Here is a 19,903-nt window from a genome sequence, read left to right on the forward strand (position 1 = left end):
TCTCCAGGCTCAAAAATCATCTTGCGACGGTGGTTGTTGGCTTGCTGGATGTATTGCTGCGTACGCTTCTCAATGTTTGCTCGGACGGCCTCATGTAACCTGCGCACAGAATCAGCTTTCTTTTTCCCACCTAAGCTTGTGTGGTCAGAGGAAGGTAAGGGCACCAAATCAAGGGGGGTGACGGGGTTGAAGCCATAAACAATCTCAAAGGGGGAGTATTGTGTGGCACTATGCACAGTTCGATTGTAGGCGAATTCAACATGAGGGAGGCACTCTTCCCAAGTCTTAAGATTCTTGTTAATCAAGGCCCGAAGTAGAGTGCCAAGTGTGCGATTGACAACTTCAGTTTGTCCATCGCTTTGTGGATGACTAGTGGTGGAGAATAATAACCTAGTGCCTAGTTTGGACCACAAAGTCTTCCAAAAGTAACTCAAGAATTTCACATCTCTATCACTGACAATAGTTTTAGGCAGGCCATGCAGACGGACAATTTCTTTGAAGAACATATTAGCAATATGAGATGCATCGTCAGTTTTGTGGCGAGGAATAAAATGAGCCATCTTAGAGAATCTATCAACCACAACAAAGATGGAGTCATTACCCCTTGTTGATCTAGGCAATCCTAATACAAAGTCCATAGACAAATCAACCCAAGGATGGTGAGGGATAGGTAATGGGGTATACAAGCCATATGGATTTGTCTTAGACTTTGCCTGGTGACAAGTAGCACATCTACCAACCATGCGTTCAACATCTCTACGCATATGAGGCCAGTAAAAGTGCTCTTGCAACATGGCCAGAGTCTTGGTGATGCCAAAGTGGCCCATGAGACCACCACTATGTGCCTCTCGAATCAAAAGATCACGAATGGAAGAATTAGGTACACACAGTTTATCTACATGGAATAGAAATCCATCATGCAAGAAGTATTTTCCATGCGGGTTCTTAACACAAGCAACATAGATATCACCAAAGTCATGATCATTTGTGTAGAGTTCCTTAACCATTTCGAACCCTAGTAACTTGGCATCCAGAAGGGCAAGCAACGAATGTCTACGTGATAATGCATCAGCCACTACATTCGTTTTGCCAGTCTTATACTTAATGACATACGAAAAGGTGTCAATGAAGCTTACCCATTTGGCATGTCGCTTGCTTAACTTGGGTTGTCCCTTGAGGTACTTCAATGACTCGTGATCAGTGTGTATCACGAACTCCCGAGGGCGAAGATAGTGTTGCCAAGTCTCCAAAGCCCTCACTAAAGCGTACAACTCCTTGTCGTACGTGGGGTAGTTTAATGCAGCTCCCCCCAGTTTCTCACTGAAGAAGGCACAAGGCCTCTTGTCTTGCATGAGGACCGCTCCAATACCTACACCAGAAGCATCACATTCAATTTCAAAAGTCTTGTGAAAATTTGGTAATGCTAACACAGGTGCATGTGTGAGTGTGTCCTTGAGGGCGAGAAATGCTTGTTCTTGTGATACTCCCCAGTGGAACTTGTCATTCTTCTTTGTCACGGCGGTCAACGGGGCGGCAATGGTGCTAAAATCTTTGACAAAGCGCCGGTAAAAGCCCGCCAATCCAAGAAAGCTGCGCACGTCAGGGACGGATGTGGGAGTTGGCCATTGCTCGATGGCCTCAATCTTGGATTTGTCCACCTTGATGCCCTGCGAACTTACCACATAGCCTAAAAACACAAGCTCGTTAGTACAAAAGGTGCACTTCTTGAGGTTGGCGTAAAGATGCGCCTGTCGAAGTGTCTCAAGAACTAATCTCACATGCTCTAGGTGCTCATGCTCACTATGACTATAGATCAGGATGTCATCAAAGTAAACAATGACAAACTTGCCAATAAAGTGTCTCAACACATGGTTCATTAGTCGCATGAAGGTGCTAGGGGCATTAGTTAAGCCAAAAGGCATGACTAGCCACTCATAGAGACCATGTTTGGTTTTGAAGGCTGTTTTCAACTCGTCGCCCTCTTTCATCCGAATTTGATGATAGCCGCTCCTTAAGTCTATTTTGGTGAAAATAATGGCACCATCGAGTTCATCAAGCATATCATCAAGTCTAGGAATGGGATGACGATATTTGACAGTGATAGCGTTCACAGCCCGACAGTCAGTGCACATGCGCCAAGTACCGTCCTTTTTGGGAACAAGTATCATAGGCACAGCGCAAGGACTTAGACTTTCCTTTACCCAACCCTTACCTAAGAGGCCATCAACTTGCCTTTGAAGCTCCTTGGTCTCCTCAGGGCCCATGCGGTAAGCAGGTTTGTTGGGCAATGGTGCTCCAGGAATGAGGTCGATTTGGTGTTCAATTCCCCGAATGGGTGGTAAGCCATCAGGGACCTCGTCAGGGAAAACATCCTCAAATTCTTGCAAAAGAGCAACTATGCTCGCAGGCAACGCCTTGTCGAGCTCAGCAACATCCAAGAGCACATGCTTGCAAATCATGAGAAGTATAGGCTGATTAGAGTTCACCACTTTTCTAACATCTTTAGCCTTAATAATCATGTTGTGCTTCCTAGTGGTAGGTGCGGTAGGTGATTTGTCATGTATACCCCTAGGTGTGCTCCCTTGACCCTTGGTTGATGGCTCACTCGTAGACGTGGATCCTTTACCAGGGTCGACTGCCTTTAGTTTCCTCCTTTGACGGTCTCGTTCACACTCCCTTTGCAATAGTAGTTGGTCCTCATAAACTTGTGCAGGTGTGAGAGGTGTAAGGACCTTACGTTTGCCATCGTGCAAAAGTGTGTACCCATGGTGCTGAAGGGATAGGTAGAGGTGTATACAAACTGAAAGGTTGGAGCTTGGACTTGGCACGGTGACAGGTGATGCAGCGTGACACCACTCGCTCTACATCCCGCCTCATGCGTGGCCAACAGAAATGTTCCTGTAAAGCACACAAGGTCTTGGTGACACCAAAGTGTCCTGATACGTTCCTCGATCAACTTGTTTCGAGACACGTAGCACGTTTGCCCAAGGATCTAGCAAGGTTGTCCAACGCTTGGATCGCGGGACCTAGAATCAAACGGACGACACGATTTGATTTATGTGGTAGACGACACTCCGATGAATGTGAATACTCCAGGGGAATAGGTCGGATGAACAATCGAGGACAGGACGCAAGATTGCTCAATAACCCTTGCCAAAGCAAGTTAAAGTGCTCGAACTCTCTTCTTAGAAGAAGGAACGAATTAAACCAATTTTATTGATAAAACGACTACCCTAAAACCTTACAAAGCAAGCCTATTTATAGGCCAAAGTGACTAAGAAAACCTAAGGAAACAATGGCAAAGAGTTCGGCCATCTTGGTGTCCAAGATGGGCCGGCCCAATGAGCTATGAAGACAAATTAATCCAATCTATCAAATACTAAGGCTAAGGCCCTATAGGGCCGGTCCTCTTGAAGGCCCACTTGAGTCTTCGTGGGCTTGGATCATGGTGCAAATGGCTTGATTGTCTCTCTCTAAGCCCTCAATATCTTTGTGAACTCCATGTTGGTCTTGGACGACTCGAACCAGGGCTTGGAGTGATTCTTTGAAGAGCTTGGCCCGTGCACGTGTGACTGGGCCCAATGGAACTCGGACTGGGTTATTGCGTGGGCTGAGACTCGTGCACACATCAGTCCTCTCCTCTTGAGAAGGATTTGCCCTCAAATCTGGATCCTCCTCGTCAAGAAATGGGCTTAGGTCCGCGACGTTGAAGGTTGCACTAACAGTGTACTCCCCAGGTAGCTCCAACTTGTATGCGTTGTCATTGACTCGTTGGAGTACCCGAAATGGTCCATCACCTCTTGGGGACAATTTGCTTTGGCGTTGCTTGGGAAATCGCTCGTTCCTCAAGTGTAGCCAAACCCAATCTCCAGGCTCAAAAATCATCTTGCGACGGTGGTTGTTGGCTTGCTGGATGTATTGCTGCGTACGCTTCTCAATGTTTGCTCGGACGGCCTCATGTAACCTGCGCACAGAATCAGCTTTCTTTTTCCCATCTAAGCTTGTGTGGTCAGAGGAAGGTAAGGGCACCAAATCAAGGGGGGTGACGGGGTTGAAGCCATAAACAATCTCAAAGGGGGAGTATTGTGTGGCACTATGCACAGTTCGATTGTAGGCGAATTCAACATGAGGGAGGCACTCTTCCCAAGTCTTAAGATTCTTGTTAATCAAGGCCCGAAGTAGAGTGCCAAGTGTGCGATTGACAACTTCAGTTTGTCCATCGCTTTGTGGATGACTAGTGGTGGAGAATAATAACCTAGTGCCTAGTTTGGACCACAAAGTCTTCCAAAAGTAACTCAAGAATTTCACATCTCTATCACTGACAATAGTTTTAGGCAGGCCATGCAGACGGACAATTTCTTTGAAGAACATATTAGCAATATGAGATGCATCGTCAGTTTTGTGGCGAGGAATAAAATGAGCCATCTTAGAGAATCTATCAACCACAACAAAGATGGAGTCATTACCCCTTGTTGATCTAGGCAATCCTAATACAAAGTCCATAGACAAATCAACCCAAGGATGGTGAGGGATAGGTAATGGGGTATACAAGCCATATGGATTTGTCTTAGACTTTGCCTGGTGACAAGTAGCACATCTACCAACCATGCGTTCAACATCTCTACGCATATGAGGCCAGTAAAAGTGCTCTTGCAACATGGCCAGAGTCTTGGTGATGCCAAAGTGGCCCATGAGACCACCACTATGTGCCTCTCGAATCAAAAGATCACGAATGGAAGAATTAGGTACACACAGTTTATCTACATGGAATAGAAATCCATCATGCAAGAAGTATTTTCCATGCGGGTTCTTAACACAAGCAACATAGATATCACCAAAGTCATGATCATTTGTGTAGAGTTCCTTAACCATTTCGAACCCTAGTAACTTGGCATCCAGAAGGGCAAGCAACGAATGTCTACGTGATAATGCATCAGCCACTACATTCGTTTTGCCAGTCTTATACTTAATGACATACGAAAAGGTGTCAATGAAGCTTACCCATTTGGCATGTCGCTTGCTTAACTTGGGTTGTCCCTTGAGGTACTTCAATGACTCGTGATCAGTGTGTATCACGAACTCCCGAGGGCGAAGATAGTGTTGCCAAGTCTCCAAAGCCCTCACTAAAGCGTACAACTCCTTGTCGTACGTGGGGTAGTTTAATGCAGCTCCCCCCAGTTTCTCACTGAAGAAGGCACAAGGCCTCTTGTCTTGCATGAGGACCGCTCCAATACCTACACCAGAAGCATCACATTCAATTTCAAAAGTCTTGTGAAAATTTGGTAATGCTAACACAGGTGCATGTGTGAGTGTGTCCTTGAGGGCGAGAAATGCTTGTTCTTGTGATACTCCCCAGTGGAACTTGTCATTCTTCTTTGTCACGGCGGTCAACGGGGCGGCAATGGTGCTAAAATCTTTGACAAAGCGCCGGTAAAAGCCCGCCAATCCAAGAAAGCTGCGCACGTCAGGGACGGATGTGGGAGTTGGCCATTGCTCGATGGCCTCAATCTTGGATTTGTCCACCTTGATGCCCTGCGAACTTACCACATAGCCTAAAAACACAAGCTCGTTAGTACAAAAGGTGCACTTCTTGAGGTTGGCGTAAAGATGCGCCTGTCGAAGTGTCTCAAGAACTAATCTCACATGCTCTAGGTGCTCATGCTCACTATGACTATAGATCAGGATGTCATCAAAGTAAACAATGACAAACTTGCCAATAAAGTGTCTCAACACATGGTTCATTAGTCGCATGAAGGTGCTAGGGGCATTAGTTAAGCCAAAAGGCATGACTAGCCACTCATAGAGACCATGTTTGGTTTTGAAGGCTGTTTTCAACTCGTCGCCCTCTTTCATCCGAATTTGATGATAGCCGCTCCTTAAGTCTATTTTGGTGAAAATAATGGCACCATCGAGTTCATCAAGCATATCATCAAGTCTAGGAATGGGATGACGATATTTGACAGTGATAGCGTTCACAGCCCGACAGTCAGTGCACATGCGCCAAGTACCGTCCTTTTTGGGAACAAGTATCATAGGCACAGCGCAAGGACTTAGACTTTCCTTTACCCAACCCTTACCTAAGAGGCCATCAACTTGCCTTTGAAGCTCCTTGGTCTCCTCAGGGCCCATGCGGTAAGCAGGTTTGTTGGGCAATGGTGCTCCAGGAATGAGGTCGATTTGGTGTTCAATTCCCCGAATGGGTGGTAAGCCATCAGGGACCTCGTCAGGGAAAACATCCTCAAATTCTTGCAAAAGAGCAACTATGCTCGCAGGCAACGCCTTGTCGAGCTCAGCAACATCCAAGAGCACATGCTTGCAAATCATGAGAAGTATAGGCTGATTAGAGTTCACCACTTTTCTAACATCTTTAGCCTTAATAATCATGTTGTGCTTCCTAGTGGTAGGTGCGGTAGGTGATTTGTCATGTATACCCCTAGGTGTGCTCCCTTGACCCTTGGTTGATGGCTCACTCGTAGACGTGGATCCTTTACCAGGGTCGACTGCCTTTAGTTTCCTCCTTTGACGGTCTCGTTCACACTCCCTTTGCAATAGTAGTTGGTCCTCATAAACTTGTGCAGGTGTGAGAGGTGTAAGGACCTTACGTTTGCCATCGTGCAAAAGTGTGTACCCATGGTGCTGAAGGGATAGGTAGAGGTGTATACAAACTGAAAGGTTGGAGCTTGGACTTGGCACGGTGACAGGTGATGCAGCGTGACACCACTCGCTCTACATCCCGCCTCATGCGTGGCCAACAGAAATGTTCCTGTAAAGCACACAAGGTCTTGGTGACACCAAAGTGTCCTGATACGTTCCTCGATCAACTTGTTTCGAGACACGTAGCACGTTTGCCCAAGGATCTAGCAAGGTTGTCCAACGCTTGGATCGCGGGACCTAGAATCAAACGGACGACACGATTTGATTTATGTGGTAGACGACACTCCGATGAATGTGAATACTCCAGGGGAATAGGTCGGATGAACAATCGAGGACAGGACGCAAGATTGCTCAATAACCCTTGCCAAAGCAAGTTAAAGTGCTCGAACTCTCTTCTTAGAAGAAGGAACGAATTAAACCAATTTTATTGATAAAACGACTACCCTAAAACCTTACAAAGCAAGCCTATTTATAGGCCAAAGTGACTAAGAAAACCTAAGGAAACAATGGCAAAGAGTTCGGCCATCTTGGTGTCCAAGATGGGCCGGCCCAATGAGCTATGAAGACAAATTAATCCAATCTATCAAATACTAAGGCTAAGGCCCTATAGGGCCGGTCCTCTTGAAGGCCCACTTGAGTCTTCGTGGGCTTGGATCATGGTGCAAATGGCTTGATTGTCTCTCTCTAAGCCCTCAATATCTTTGTGAACTCCATGTTGGTCTTGGACGACTCGAACCAGGGCTTGGAGTGATTCTTTGAAGAGCTTGGCCCGTGCACGTGTGACTGGGCCCAATGGAACTCGGACTGGGTTATTGCGTGGGCTGAGACTCGTGCACACATCAGTCCTCTCCTCTTGAGAAGGATTTGCCCTCAAATCTGGATCCTCCTCGTCAAGAAATGGGCTTAGGTCCGCGACGTTGAAGGTTGCACTAACAGTGTACTCCCCAGGTAGCTCCAACTTGTATGCGTTGTCATTGACTCGTTGGAGTACCCGAAATGGTCCATCACCTCTTGGGGACAATTTGCTTTGGCGTTGCTTGGGAAATCGCTCGTTCCTCAAGTGTAGCCAAACCCAATCTCCAGGCTCAAAAATCATCTTGCGACGGTGGTTGTTGGCTTGCTGGATGTATTGCTGCGTACGCTTCTCAATGTTTGCTCGGACGGCCTCATGTAACCTGCGCACAGAATCAGCTTTCTTTTTCCCATCTAAGCTTGTGTGGTCAGAGGAAGGTAAGGGCACCAAATCAAGGGGGGTGACGGGGTTGAAGCCATAAACAATCTCAAAGGGGGAGTATTGTGTGGCACTATGCACAGTTCGATTGTAGGCGAATTCAACATGAGGGAGGCACTCTTCCCAAGTCTTAAGATTCTTGTTAATCAAGGCCCGAAGTAGAGTGCCAAGTGTGCGATTGACAACTTCAGTTTGTCCATCGCTTTGTGGATGACTAGTGGTGGAGAATAATAACCTAGTGCCTAGTTTGGACCACAAAGTCTTCCAAAAGTAACTCAAGAATTTCACATCTCTATCACTGACAATAGTTTTAGGCAGGCCATGCAGACGGACAATTTCTTTGAAGAACATATTAGCAATATGAGATGCATCGTCAGTTTTGTGGCGAGGAATAAAATGAGCCATCTTAGAGAATCTATCAACCACAACAAAGATGGAGTCATTACCCCTTGTTGATCTAGGCAATCCTAATACAAAGTCCATAGACAAATCAACCCAAGGATGGTGAGGGATAGGTAATGGGGTATACAAGCCATATGGATTTGTCTTAGACTTTGCCTGGTGACAAGTAGCACATCTACCAACCATGCGTTCAACATCTCTACGCATATGAGGCCAGTAAAAGTGCTCTTGCAACATGGCCAGAGTCTTGGTGATGCCAAAGTGGCCCATGAGACCACCACTATGTGCCTCTCGAATCAAAAGATCACGAATGGAAGAATTAGGTACACACAGTTTATCTACATGGAATAGAAATCCATCATGCAAGAAGTATTTTCCATGCGGGTTCTTAACACAAGCAACATAGATATCACCAAAGTCATGATCATTTGTGTAGAGTTCCTTAACCATTTCGAACCCTAGTAACTTGGCATCCAGAAGGGCAAGCAACGAATGTCTACGTGATAATGCATCAGCCACTACATTCGTTTTGCCAGTCTTATACTTAATGACATACGAAAAGGTGTCAATGAAGCTTACCCATTTGGCATGTCGCTTGCTTAACTTGGGTTGTCCCTTGAGGTACTTCAATGACTCGTGATCAGTGTGTATCACGAACTCCCGAGGGCGAAGATAGTGTTGCCAAGTCTCCAAAGCCCTCACTAAAGCGTACAACTCCTTGTCGTACGTGGGGTAGTTTAATGCAGCTCCCCCCAGTTTCTCACTGAAGAAGGCACAAGGCCTCTTGTCTTGCATGAGGACCGCTCCAATACCTACACCAGAAGCATCACATTCAATTTCAAAAGTCTTGTGAAAATTTGGTAATGCTAACACAGGTGCATGTGTGAGTGTGTCCTTGAGGGCGAGAAATGCTTGTTCTTGTGATACTCCCCAGTGGAACTTGTCATTCTTCTTTGTCACGGCGGTCAACGGGGCGGCAATGGTGCTAAAATCTTTGACAAAGCGCCGGTAAAAGCCCGCCAATCCAAGAAAGCTGCGCACGTCAGGGACGGATGTGGGAGTTGGCCATTGCTCGATGGCCTCAATCTTGGATTTGTCCACCTTGATGCCCTGCGAACTTACCACATAGCCTAAAAACACAAGCTCGTTAGTACAAAAGGTGCACTTCTTGAGGTTGGCGTAAAGATGCGCCTGTCGAAGTGTCTCAAGAACTAATCTCACATGCTCTAGGTGCTCATGCTCACTATGACTATAGATCAGGATGTCATCAAAGTAAACAATGACAAACTTGCCAATAAAGTGTCTCAACACATGGTTCATTAGTCGCATGAAGGTGCTAGGGGCATTAGTTAAGCCAAAAGGCATGACTAGCCACTCATAGAGACCATGTTTGGTTTTGAAGGCTGTTTTCAACTCGTCGCCCTCTTTCATCCGAATTTGATGATAGCCGCTCCTTAAGTCTATTTTGGTGAAAATAATGGCACCATCGAGTTCATCAAGCATATCATCAAGTCTAGGAATGGGATGACGATATTTGACAGTGATAGCGTTCACAGCCCGACAGTCAGTGCACATGCGCCAAGTACCGTCCTTTTTGGGAACAAGTATCATAGGCACAGCGCAAGGACTTAGACTTTCCTTTACCCAACCCTTACCTAAGAGGCCATCAACTTGCCTTTGAAGCTCCTTGGTCTCCTCAGGGCCCATGCGGTAAGCAGGTTTGTTGGGCAATGGTGCTCCAGGAATGAGGTCGATTTGGTGTTCAATTCCCCGAATGGGTGGTAAGCCATCAGGGACCTCGTCAGGGAAAACATCCTCAAATTCTTGCAAAAGAGCAACTATGCTCGCAGGCAACGCCTTGTCGAGCTCAGCAACATCCAAGAGCACATGCTTGCAAATCATGAGAAGTATAGGCTGATTAGAGTTCACCACTTTTCTAACATCTTTAGCCTTAATAATCATGTTGTGCTTCCTAGTGGTAGGTGCGGTAGGTGATTTGTCATGTATACCCCTAGGTGTGCTCCCTTGACCCTTGGTTGATGGCTCACTCGTAGACGTGGATCCTTTACCAGGGTCGACTGCCTTTAGTTTCCTCCTTTGACGGTCTCGTTCACACTCCCTTTGCAATAGTAGTTGGTCCTCATAAACTTGTGCAGGTGTGAGAGGTGTAAGGACCTTACGTTTGCCATCGTGCAAAAGTGTGTACCCATGGTGCTGAAGGGATAGGTAGAGGTGTATACAAACTGAAAGGTTGGAGCTTGGACTTGGCACGGTGACAGGTGATGCAGCGTGACACCACTCGCTCTACATCCCGCCTCATGCGTGGCCAACAGAAATGTTCCTGTAAAGCACACAAGGTCTTGGTGACACCAAAGTGTCCTGATACGTTCCTCGATCAACTTGTTTCGAGACACGTAGCACGTTTGCCCAAGGATCTAGCAAGGTTGTCCAACGCTTGGATCGCGGGACCTAGAATCAAACGGACGACACGATTTGATTTATGTGGTAGACGACACTCCGATGAATGTGAATACTCCAGGGGAATAGGTCGGATGAACAATCGAGGACAGGACGCAAGATTGCTCAATAACCCTTGCCAAAGCAAGTTAAAGTGCTCGAACTCTCTTCTTAGAAGAAGGAACGAATTAAACCAATTTTATTGATAAAACGACTACCCTAAAACCTTACAAAGCAAGCCTATTTATAGGCCAAAGTGACTAAGAAAACCTAAGGAAACAATGGCAAAGAGTTCGGCCATCTTGGTGTCCAAGATGGGCCGGCCCAATGAGCTATGAAGACAAATTAATCCAATCTATCAAATACTAAGGCTAAGGCCCTATAGGGCCGGTCCTCTTGAAGGCCCACTTGAGTCTTCGTGGGCTTGGATCATGGTGCAAATGGCTTGATTGTCTCTCTCTAAGCCCTCAATATCTTTGTGAACTCCATGTTGGTCTTGGACGACTCGAACCAGGGCTTGGAGTGATTCTTTGAAGAGCTTGGCCCGTGCACGTGTGACTGGGCCCAATGGAACTCGGACTGGGTTATTGCGTGGGCTGAGACTCGTGCACACATCAGTCCTCTCCTCTTGAGAAGGATTTGCCCTCAAATCTGGATCCTCCTCGTCAAGAAATGGGCTTAGGTCCGCGACGTTGAAGGTTGCACTAACAGTGTACTCCCCAGGTAGCTCCAACTTGTATGCGTTGTCATTGACTCGTTGGAGTACCCGAAATGGTCCATCACCTCTTGGGGACAATTTGCTTTGGCGTTGCTTGGGAAATCGCTCGTTCCTCAAGTGTAGCCAAACCCAATCTCCAGGCTCAAAAATCATCTTGCGACGGTGGTTGTTGGCTTGCTGGATGTATTGCTGCGTACGCTTCTCAATGTTTGCTCGGACGGCCTCATGTAACCTGCGCACAGAATCAGCTTTCTTTTTCCCATCTAAGCTTGTGTGGTCAGAGGAAGGTAAGGGCACCAAATCAAGGGGGGTGACGGGGTTGAAGCCATAAACAATCTCAAAGGGGGAGTATTGTGTGGCACTATGCACAGTTCGATTGTAGGCGAATTCAACATGAGGGAGGCACTCTTCCCAAGTCTTAAGATTCTTGTTAATCAAGGCCCGAAGTAGAGTGCCAAGTGTGCGATTGACAACTTCAGTTTGTCCATCGCTTTGTGGATGACTAGTGGTGGAGAATAATAACCTAGTGCCTAGTTTGGACCACAAAGTCTTCCAAAAGTAACTCAAGAATTTCACATCTCTATCACTGACAATAGTTTTAGGCAGGCCATGCAGACGGACAATTTCTTTGAAGAACATATTAGCAATATGAGATGCATCGTCAGTTTTGTGGCGAGGAATAAAATGAGCCATCTTAGAGAATCTATCAACCACAACAAAGATGGAGTCATTACCCCTTGTTGATCTAGGCAATCCTAATACAAAGTCCATAGACAAATCAACCCAAGGATGGTGAGGGATAGGTAATGGGGTATACAAGCCATATGGATTTGTCTTAGACTTTGCCTGGTGACAAGTAGCACATCTACCAACCATGCGTTCAACATCTCTACGCATATGAGGCCAGTAAAAGTGCTCTTGCAACATGGCCAGAGTCTTGGTGATGCCAAAGTGGCCCATGAGACCACCACTATGTGCCTCTCGAATCAAAAGATCACGAATGGAAGAATTAGGTACACACAGTTTATCTACATGGAATAGAAATCCATCATGCAAGAAGTATTTTCCATGCGGGTTCTTAACACAAGCAACATAGATATCACCAAAGTCATGATCATTTGTGTAGAGTTCCTTAACCATTTCGAACCCTAGTAACTTGGCATCCAGAAGGGCAAGCAACGAATGTCTACGTGATAATGCATCAGCCACTACATTCGTTTTGCCAGTCTTATACTTAATGACATACGAAAAGGTGTCAATGAAGCTTACCCATTTGGCATGTCGCTTGCTTAACTTGGGTTGTCCCTTGAGGTACTTCAATGACTCGTGATCAGTGTGTATCACGAACTCCCGAGGGCGAAGATAGTGTTGCCAAGTCTCCAAAGCCCTCACTAAAGCGTACAACTCCTTGTCGTACGTGGGGTAGTTTAATGCAGCTCCCCCCAGTTTCTCACTGAAGAAGGCACAAGGCCTCTTGTCTTGCATGAGGACCGCTCCAATACCTACACCAGAAGCATCACATTCAATTTCAAAAGTCTTGTGAAAATTTGGTAATGCTAACACAGGTGCATGTGTGAGTGTGTCCTTGAGGGCGAGAAATGCTTGTTCTTGTGATACTCCCCAGTGGAACTTGTCATTCTTCTTTGTCACGGCGGTCAACGGGGCGGCAATGGTGCTAAAATCTTTGACAAAGCGCCGGTAAAAGCCCGCCAATCCAAGAAAGCTGCGCACGTCAGGGACGGATGTGGGAGTTGGCCATTGCTCGATGGCCTCAATCTTGGATTTGTCCACCTTGATGCCCTGCGAACTTACCACATAGCCTAAAAACACAAGCTCGTTAGTACAAAAGGTGCACTTCTTGAGGTTGGCGTAAAGATGCGCCTGTCGAAGTGTCTCAAGAACTAATCTCACATGCTCTAGGTGCTCATGCTCACTATGACTATAGATCAGGATGTCATCAAAGTAAACAATGACAAACTTGCCAATAAAGTGTCTCAACACATGGTTCATTAGTCGCATGAAGGTGCTAGGGGCATTAGTTAAGCCAAAAGGCATGACTAGCCACTCATAGAGACCATGTTTGGTTTTGAAGGCTGTTTTCAACTCGTCGCCCTCTTTCATCCGAATTTGATGATAGCCGCTCCTTAAGTCTATTTTGGTGAAAATAATGGCACCATCGAGTTCATCAAGCATATCATCAAGTCTAGGAATGGGATGACGATATTTGACAGTGATAGCGTTCACAGCCCGACAGTCAGTGCACATGCGCCAAGTACCGTCCTTTTTGGGAACAAGTATCATAGGCACAGCGCAAGGACTTAGACTTTCCTTTACCCAACCCTTACCTAAGAGGCCATCAACTTGCCTTTGAAGCTCCTTGGTCTCCTCAGGGCCCATGCGGTAAGCAGGTTTGTTGGGCAATGGTGCTCCAGGAATGAGGTCGATTTGGTGTTCAATTCCCCGAATGGGTGGTAAGCCATCAGGGACCTCGTCAGGGAAAACATCCTCAAATTCTTGCAAAAGAGCAACTATGCTCGCAGGCAACGCCTTGTCGAGCTCAGCAACATCCAAGAGCACATGCTTGCAAATCATGAGAAGTATAGGCTGATTAGAGTTCACCACTTTTCTAACATCTTTAGCCTTAATAATCATGTTGTGCTTCCTAGTGGTAGGTGCGGTAGGTGATTTGTCATGTATACCCCTAGGTGTGCTCCCTTGACCCTTGGTTGATGGCTCACTCGTAGACGTGGATCCTTTACCAGGGTCGACTGCCTTTAGTTTCCTCCTTTGACGGTCTCGTTCACACTCCCTTTGCAATAGTAGTTGGTCCTCATAAACTTGTGCAGGTGTGAGAGGTGTAAGGACCTTACGTTTGCCATCGTGCAAAAGTGTGTACCCATGGTGCTGAAGGGATAGGTAGAGGTGTATACAAACTGAAAGGTTGGAGCTTGGACTTGGCACGGTGACAGGTGATGCAGCGTGACACCACTCGCTCTACATCCCGCCTCATGCGTGGCCAACAGAAATGTTCCTGTAAAGCACACAAGGTCTTGGTGACACCAAAGTGTCCTGATACGTTCCTCGATCAACTTGTTTCGAGACACGTAGCACGTTTGCCCAAGGATCTAGCAAGGTTGTCCAACGCTTGGATCGCGGGACCTAGAATCAAACGGACGACACGATTTGATTTATGTGGTAGACGACACTCCGATGAATGTGAATACTCCAGGGGAATAGGTCGGATGAACAATCGAGGACAGGACGCAAGATTGCTCAATAACCCTTGCCAAAGCAAGTTAAAGTGCTCGAACTCTCTTCTTAGAAGAAGGAACGAATTAAACCAATTTTATTGATAAAACGACTACCCTAAAACCTTACAAAGCAAGCCTATTTATAGGCCAAAGTGACTAAGAAAACCTAAGGAAACAATGGCAAAGAGTTCGGCCATCTTGGTGTCCAAGATGGGCCGGCCCAATGAGCTATGAAGACAAATTAATCCAATCTATCAAATACTAAGGCTAAGGCCCTATAGGGCCGGTCCTCTTGAAGGCCCACTTGAGTCTTCGTGGGCTTGGATCATGGTGCAAATGGCTTGATTGTCTCTCTCTAAGCCCTCAATATCTTTGTGAACTCCATGTTGGTCTTGGACGACTCGAACCAGGGCTTGGAGTGATTCTTTGAAGAGCTTGGCCCGTGCACGTGTGACTGGGCCCAATGGAACTCGGACTGGGTTATTGCGTGGGCTGAGACTCGTGCACACATCAGTCCTCTCCTCTTGAGAAGGATTTGCCCTCAAATCTGGATCCTCCTCGTCAAGAAATGGGCTTAGGTCCGCGACGTTGAAGGTTGCACTAACAGTGTACTCCCCAGGTAGCTCCAACTTGTATGCGTTGTCATTGACTCGTTGGAGTACCCGAAATGGTCCATCACCTCTTGGGGACAATTTGCTTTGGCGTTGCTTGGGAAATCGCTCGTTCCTCAAGTGTAGCCAAACCCAATCTCCAGGCTCAAAAATCATCTTGCGACGGTGGTTGTTGGCTTGCTGGATGTATTGCTGCGTACGCTTCTCAATGTTTGCTCGGACGGCCTCATGTAACCTGCGCACAGAATCAGCTTTCTTTTTCCCATCTAAGCTTGTGTGGTCAGAGGAAGGTAAGGGCACCAAATCAAGGGGGGTGACGGGGTTGAAGCCATAAACAATCTCAAAGGGGGAGTATTGTGTGGCACTATGCACAGTTCGATTGTAGGCGAATTCAACATGAGGGAGGCACTCTTCCCAAGTCTTAAGATTCTTGTTAATCAAGGCCCGAAGTAGAGTGCCAAGTGTGCGATTGACAACTTCAGTTTGTCCATCGCTTTGTGGATGACTAGTGGTGGAGAATAATAACCTAGTGCCTAGTTTGGACCACAAAGTCTTCCAAAAGTAACTCAAGAATTTCACATCTCTATCACTGACAATAGTTTTAGGCAGGCCATGCAGACGGACAATTTCTTTGAAGAACATATTAGCAATATGAGATGCATCGTCAGTTTTGTGGCGAGGAATAAAATGAGCCATCTTAGAGAATCTATCAACCACAACAAAGATGGAGTCATTACCCCTTGTTGATCTAGGCAATCCTAATACAAAGTCCATAGACAAATCAACCCAAGGATGGTGAGGGATAGGTAATGGGGTATACAAGCCATATGGATTTGTCTTAGACTTTGCCTGGTGACAAGTAGCACATCTACCAACCATGCGTTCAACATCTCTACGCATATGAGGCCAGTAAAAGTGCTCTTGCAACATGGCCAGAGTCTTGGTGATGCCAAAGTGGCCCATGAGACCACCACTATGTGCCTCTCGAATCAAAAGATCACGAATGGAAGAATTAGGTACACACAGTTTATCTACATGGAATAGAAATCCATCATGCAAGAAGTATTTTCCATGCGGGTTCTTAACACAAGCAACATAGATATCACCAAAGTCATGATCATTTGTGTAGAGTTCCTTAACCATTTCGAACCCTAGTAACTTGGCATCCAGAAGGGCAAGCAACGAATGTCTACGTGATAATGCATCAGCCACTACATTCGTTTTGCCAGTCTTATACTTAATGACATACGAAAAGGTGTCAATGAAGCTTACCCATTTGGCATGTCGCTTGCTTAACTTGGGTTGTCCCTTGAGGTACTTCAATGACTCGTGATCAGTGTGTATCACGAACTCCCGAGGGCGAAGATAGTGTTGCCAAGTCTCCAAAGCCCTCACTAAAGCGTACAACTCCTTGTCGTACGTGGGGTAGTTTAATGCAGCTCCCCCCAGTTTCTCACTGAAGAAGGCACAAGGCCTCTTGTCTTGCATGAGGACCGCTCCAATACCTACACCAGAAGCATCACATTCAATTTCAAAAGTCTTGTGAAAATTTGGTAATGCTAACACAGGTGCATGTGTGAGTGTGTCCTTGAGGGCGAGAAATGCTTGTTCTTGTGATACTCCCCAGTGGAACTTGTCATTCTTCTTTGTCACGGCGGTCAACGGGGCGGCAATGGTGCTAAAATCTTTGACAAAGCGCCGGTAAAAGCCCGCCAATCCAAGAAAGCTGCGCACGTCAGGGACGGATGTGGGAGTTGGCCATTGCTCGATGGCCTCAATCTTGGATTTGTCCACCTTGATGCCCTGCGAACTTACCACATAGCCTAAAAACACAAGCTCGTTAGTACAAAAGGTGCACTTCTTGAGGTTGGCGTAAAGATGCGCCTGTCGAAGTGTCTCAAGAACTAATCTCACATGCTCTAGGTGCTCATGCTCACTATGACTATAGATCAGGATGTCATCAAAGTAAACAATGACAAACTTGCCAATAAAGTGTCTCAACACATGGTTCATTAGTCGCATGAAGGTGCTAGGGGCATTAGTTAAGCCAAAAGGCATGACTAGCCACTCATAGAGACCATGTTTGGTTTTGAAGGCTGTTTTCATCTCGTCGCCCTCTTTCATCCGAATTTGATGATAGCCGCTCCTTAAGTCTATTTTGGTGAAAATAATGGCACCATCGAGTTCATCAAGCATATCATCAAGTCTAGGAATGGGATGACGATATTTGACAGTGATAGCGTTCACAGCCCGACAGTCAGTGCACATGCGCCAAGTACCGTCCTTTTTGGGAACAAGTATCATAGGCACAGCGCAAGGACTTAGACTTTCCTTTACCCAACCCTTACCTAAGAGGCCATCAACTTGCCTTTGAAGCTCCTTGGTCTCCTCAGGGCCCATGCGGTAAGCAGGTTTGTTGGGCAATGGTGCTCCAGGAATGAGGTCGATTTGGTGTTCAATTCCCCGAATGGGTGGTAAGCCATCAGGGACCTCGTCAGGGAAAACATCCTCAAATTCTTGCAAAAGAGCAACTATGCTCGCAGGCAACGCCTTGTCGAGCTCAGCAACATCCAAGAGCACATGCTTGCAAATCATGAGAAGTATAGGCTGATTAGAGTTCACCACTTTTCTAACATCTTTAGCCTTAATAATCATGTTGTGCTTCCTAGTGGTAGGTGCGGTAGGTGATTTGTCATGTATACCCCTAGGTGTGCTCCCTTGACCCTTGGTTGATGGCTCACTCGTAGACGTGGATCCTTTACCAGGGTCGACTGCCTTTAGTTTCCTCCTTTGACGGTCTCGTTCACACTCCCTTTGCAATAGTAGTTGGTCCTCATAAACTTGTGCAGGTGTGAGAGGTGTAAGGACCTTACGTTTGCCATCGTGCAAAAGTGTGTACCCATGGTGCTGAAGGGATAGGTAGAGGTGTATACAAACTGAAAGGTTGGAGCTTGGACTTGGCACGGTGACAGGTGATGCAGCGTGACACCACTCGCTCTACATCCCGCCTCATGCGTGGCCAACAGAAATGTTCCTGTAAAGCACACAAGGTCTTGGTGACACCAAAGTGTCCTGATACGTTCCTCGATCAACTTGTTTCGAGACACGTAGCACGTTTGCCCAAGGATCTAGCAAGGTTGTCCAACGCTTGGATCGCGGGACCTAGAATCAAACGGACGACACGATTTGATTTATGTGGTAGACGACACTCCGATGAATGTGAATACTCCAGGGGAATAGGTCGGATGAACAATCGAGGACAGGACGCAAGATTGCTCAATAACCCTTGCCAAAGCAAGTTAAAGTGCTCGAACTCTCTTCTTAGAAGAAGGAACGAATTAAACCAATTTTATTGATAAAACGACTACCCTAAAACCTTACAAAGCAAGCCTATTTATAGGCCAAAGTGACTAAGAAAACCTAAGGAAACAATGGCAAAGAGTTCGGCCATCTTGGTGTCCAAGATGGGCCGGCCCAATGAGCTATGAAGACAAATTAATCCAATCTATCAAATACTAAGGCTAAGGCCCTATAGGGCCGGTCCTCTTGAAGGCCCACTTGAGTCTTCGTGGGCTTGGATCATGGTGCAAATGGCTTGATTGTCTCTCTCTAAGCCCTCAATATCTTTGTGAACTCCATGTTGGTCTTGGACGACTCGAACCAGGGCTTGGAGTGATTCTTTGAAGAGCTTGGCCCGTGCACGTGTGACTGGGCCCAATGGAACTCGGACTGGGTTATTGCGTGGGCTGAGACTCGTGCACACATCAGTCCTCTCCTCTTGAGAAGGATTTGCCCTCAAATCTGGATCCTCCTCGTCAAGAAATGGGCTTAGGTCCGCGACGTTGAAGGTTGCACTAACAGTGTACTCCCCAGGTAGCTCCAACTTGTATGCGTTGTCATTGACTCGTTGGAGTACCCGAAATGGTCCATCACCTCTTGGGGACAATTTGCTTTGGCGTTGCTTGGGAAATCGCTCGTTCCTCAAGTGTAGCCAAACCCAATCTCCAGGCTCAAAAATCATCTTGCGACGGTGGTTGTTGGCTTGCTGGATGTATTGCTGCGTACGCTTCTCAATGTTTGCTCGGACGGCCTCATGTAACCTGCGCACAGAATCAGCTTTCTTTTTCCCATCTAAGCTTGTGTGGTCAGAGGAAGGTAAGGGCACCAAATCAAGGGGGGTGACGGGGTTGAAGCCATAAACAATCTCAAAGGGGGAGTATTGTGTGGCACTATGCACAGTTCGATTGTAGGCGAATTCAACATGAGGGAGGCACTCTTCCCAAGTCTTAAGATTCTTGTTAATCAAGGCCCGAAGTAGAGTGCCAAGTGTGCGATTGACAACTTCAGTTTGTCCATCGCTTTGTGGATGACTAGTGGTGGAGAATAATAACCTAGTGCCTAGTTTGGACCACAAAGTCTTCCAAAAGTAACTCAAGAATTTCACATCTCTATCACTGACAATAGTTTTAGGCAGGCCATGCAGACGGACAATTTCTTTGAAGAACATATTAGCAATATGAGATGCATCGTCAGTTTTGTGGCGAGGAATAAAATGAGCCATCTTAGAGAATCTATCAAC

Source organism: Coffea arabica, chromosome 10e (genome assembly GCF_036785885.1).
Source record: "Coffea arabica cultivar ET-39 chromosome 10e, Coffea Arabica ET-39 HiFi, whole genome shotgun sequence".
In the NCBI taxonomy this organism is placed as follows: domain Eukaryota; kingdom Viridiplantae; phylum Streptophyta; class Magnoliopsida; order Gentianales; family Rubiaceae; genus Coffea; species Coffea arabica.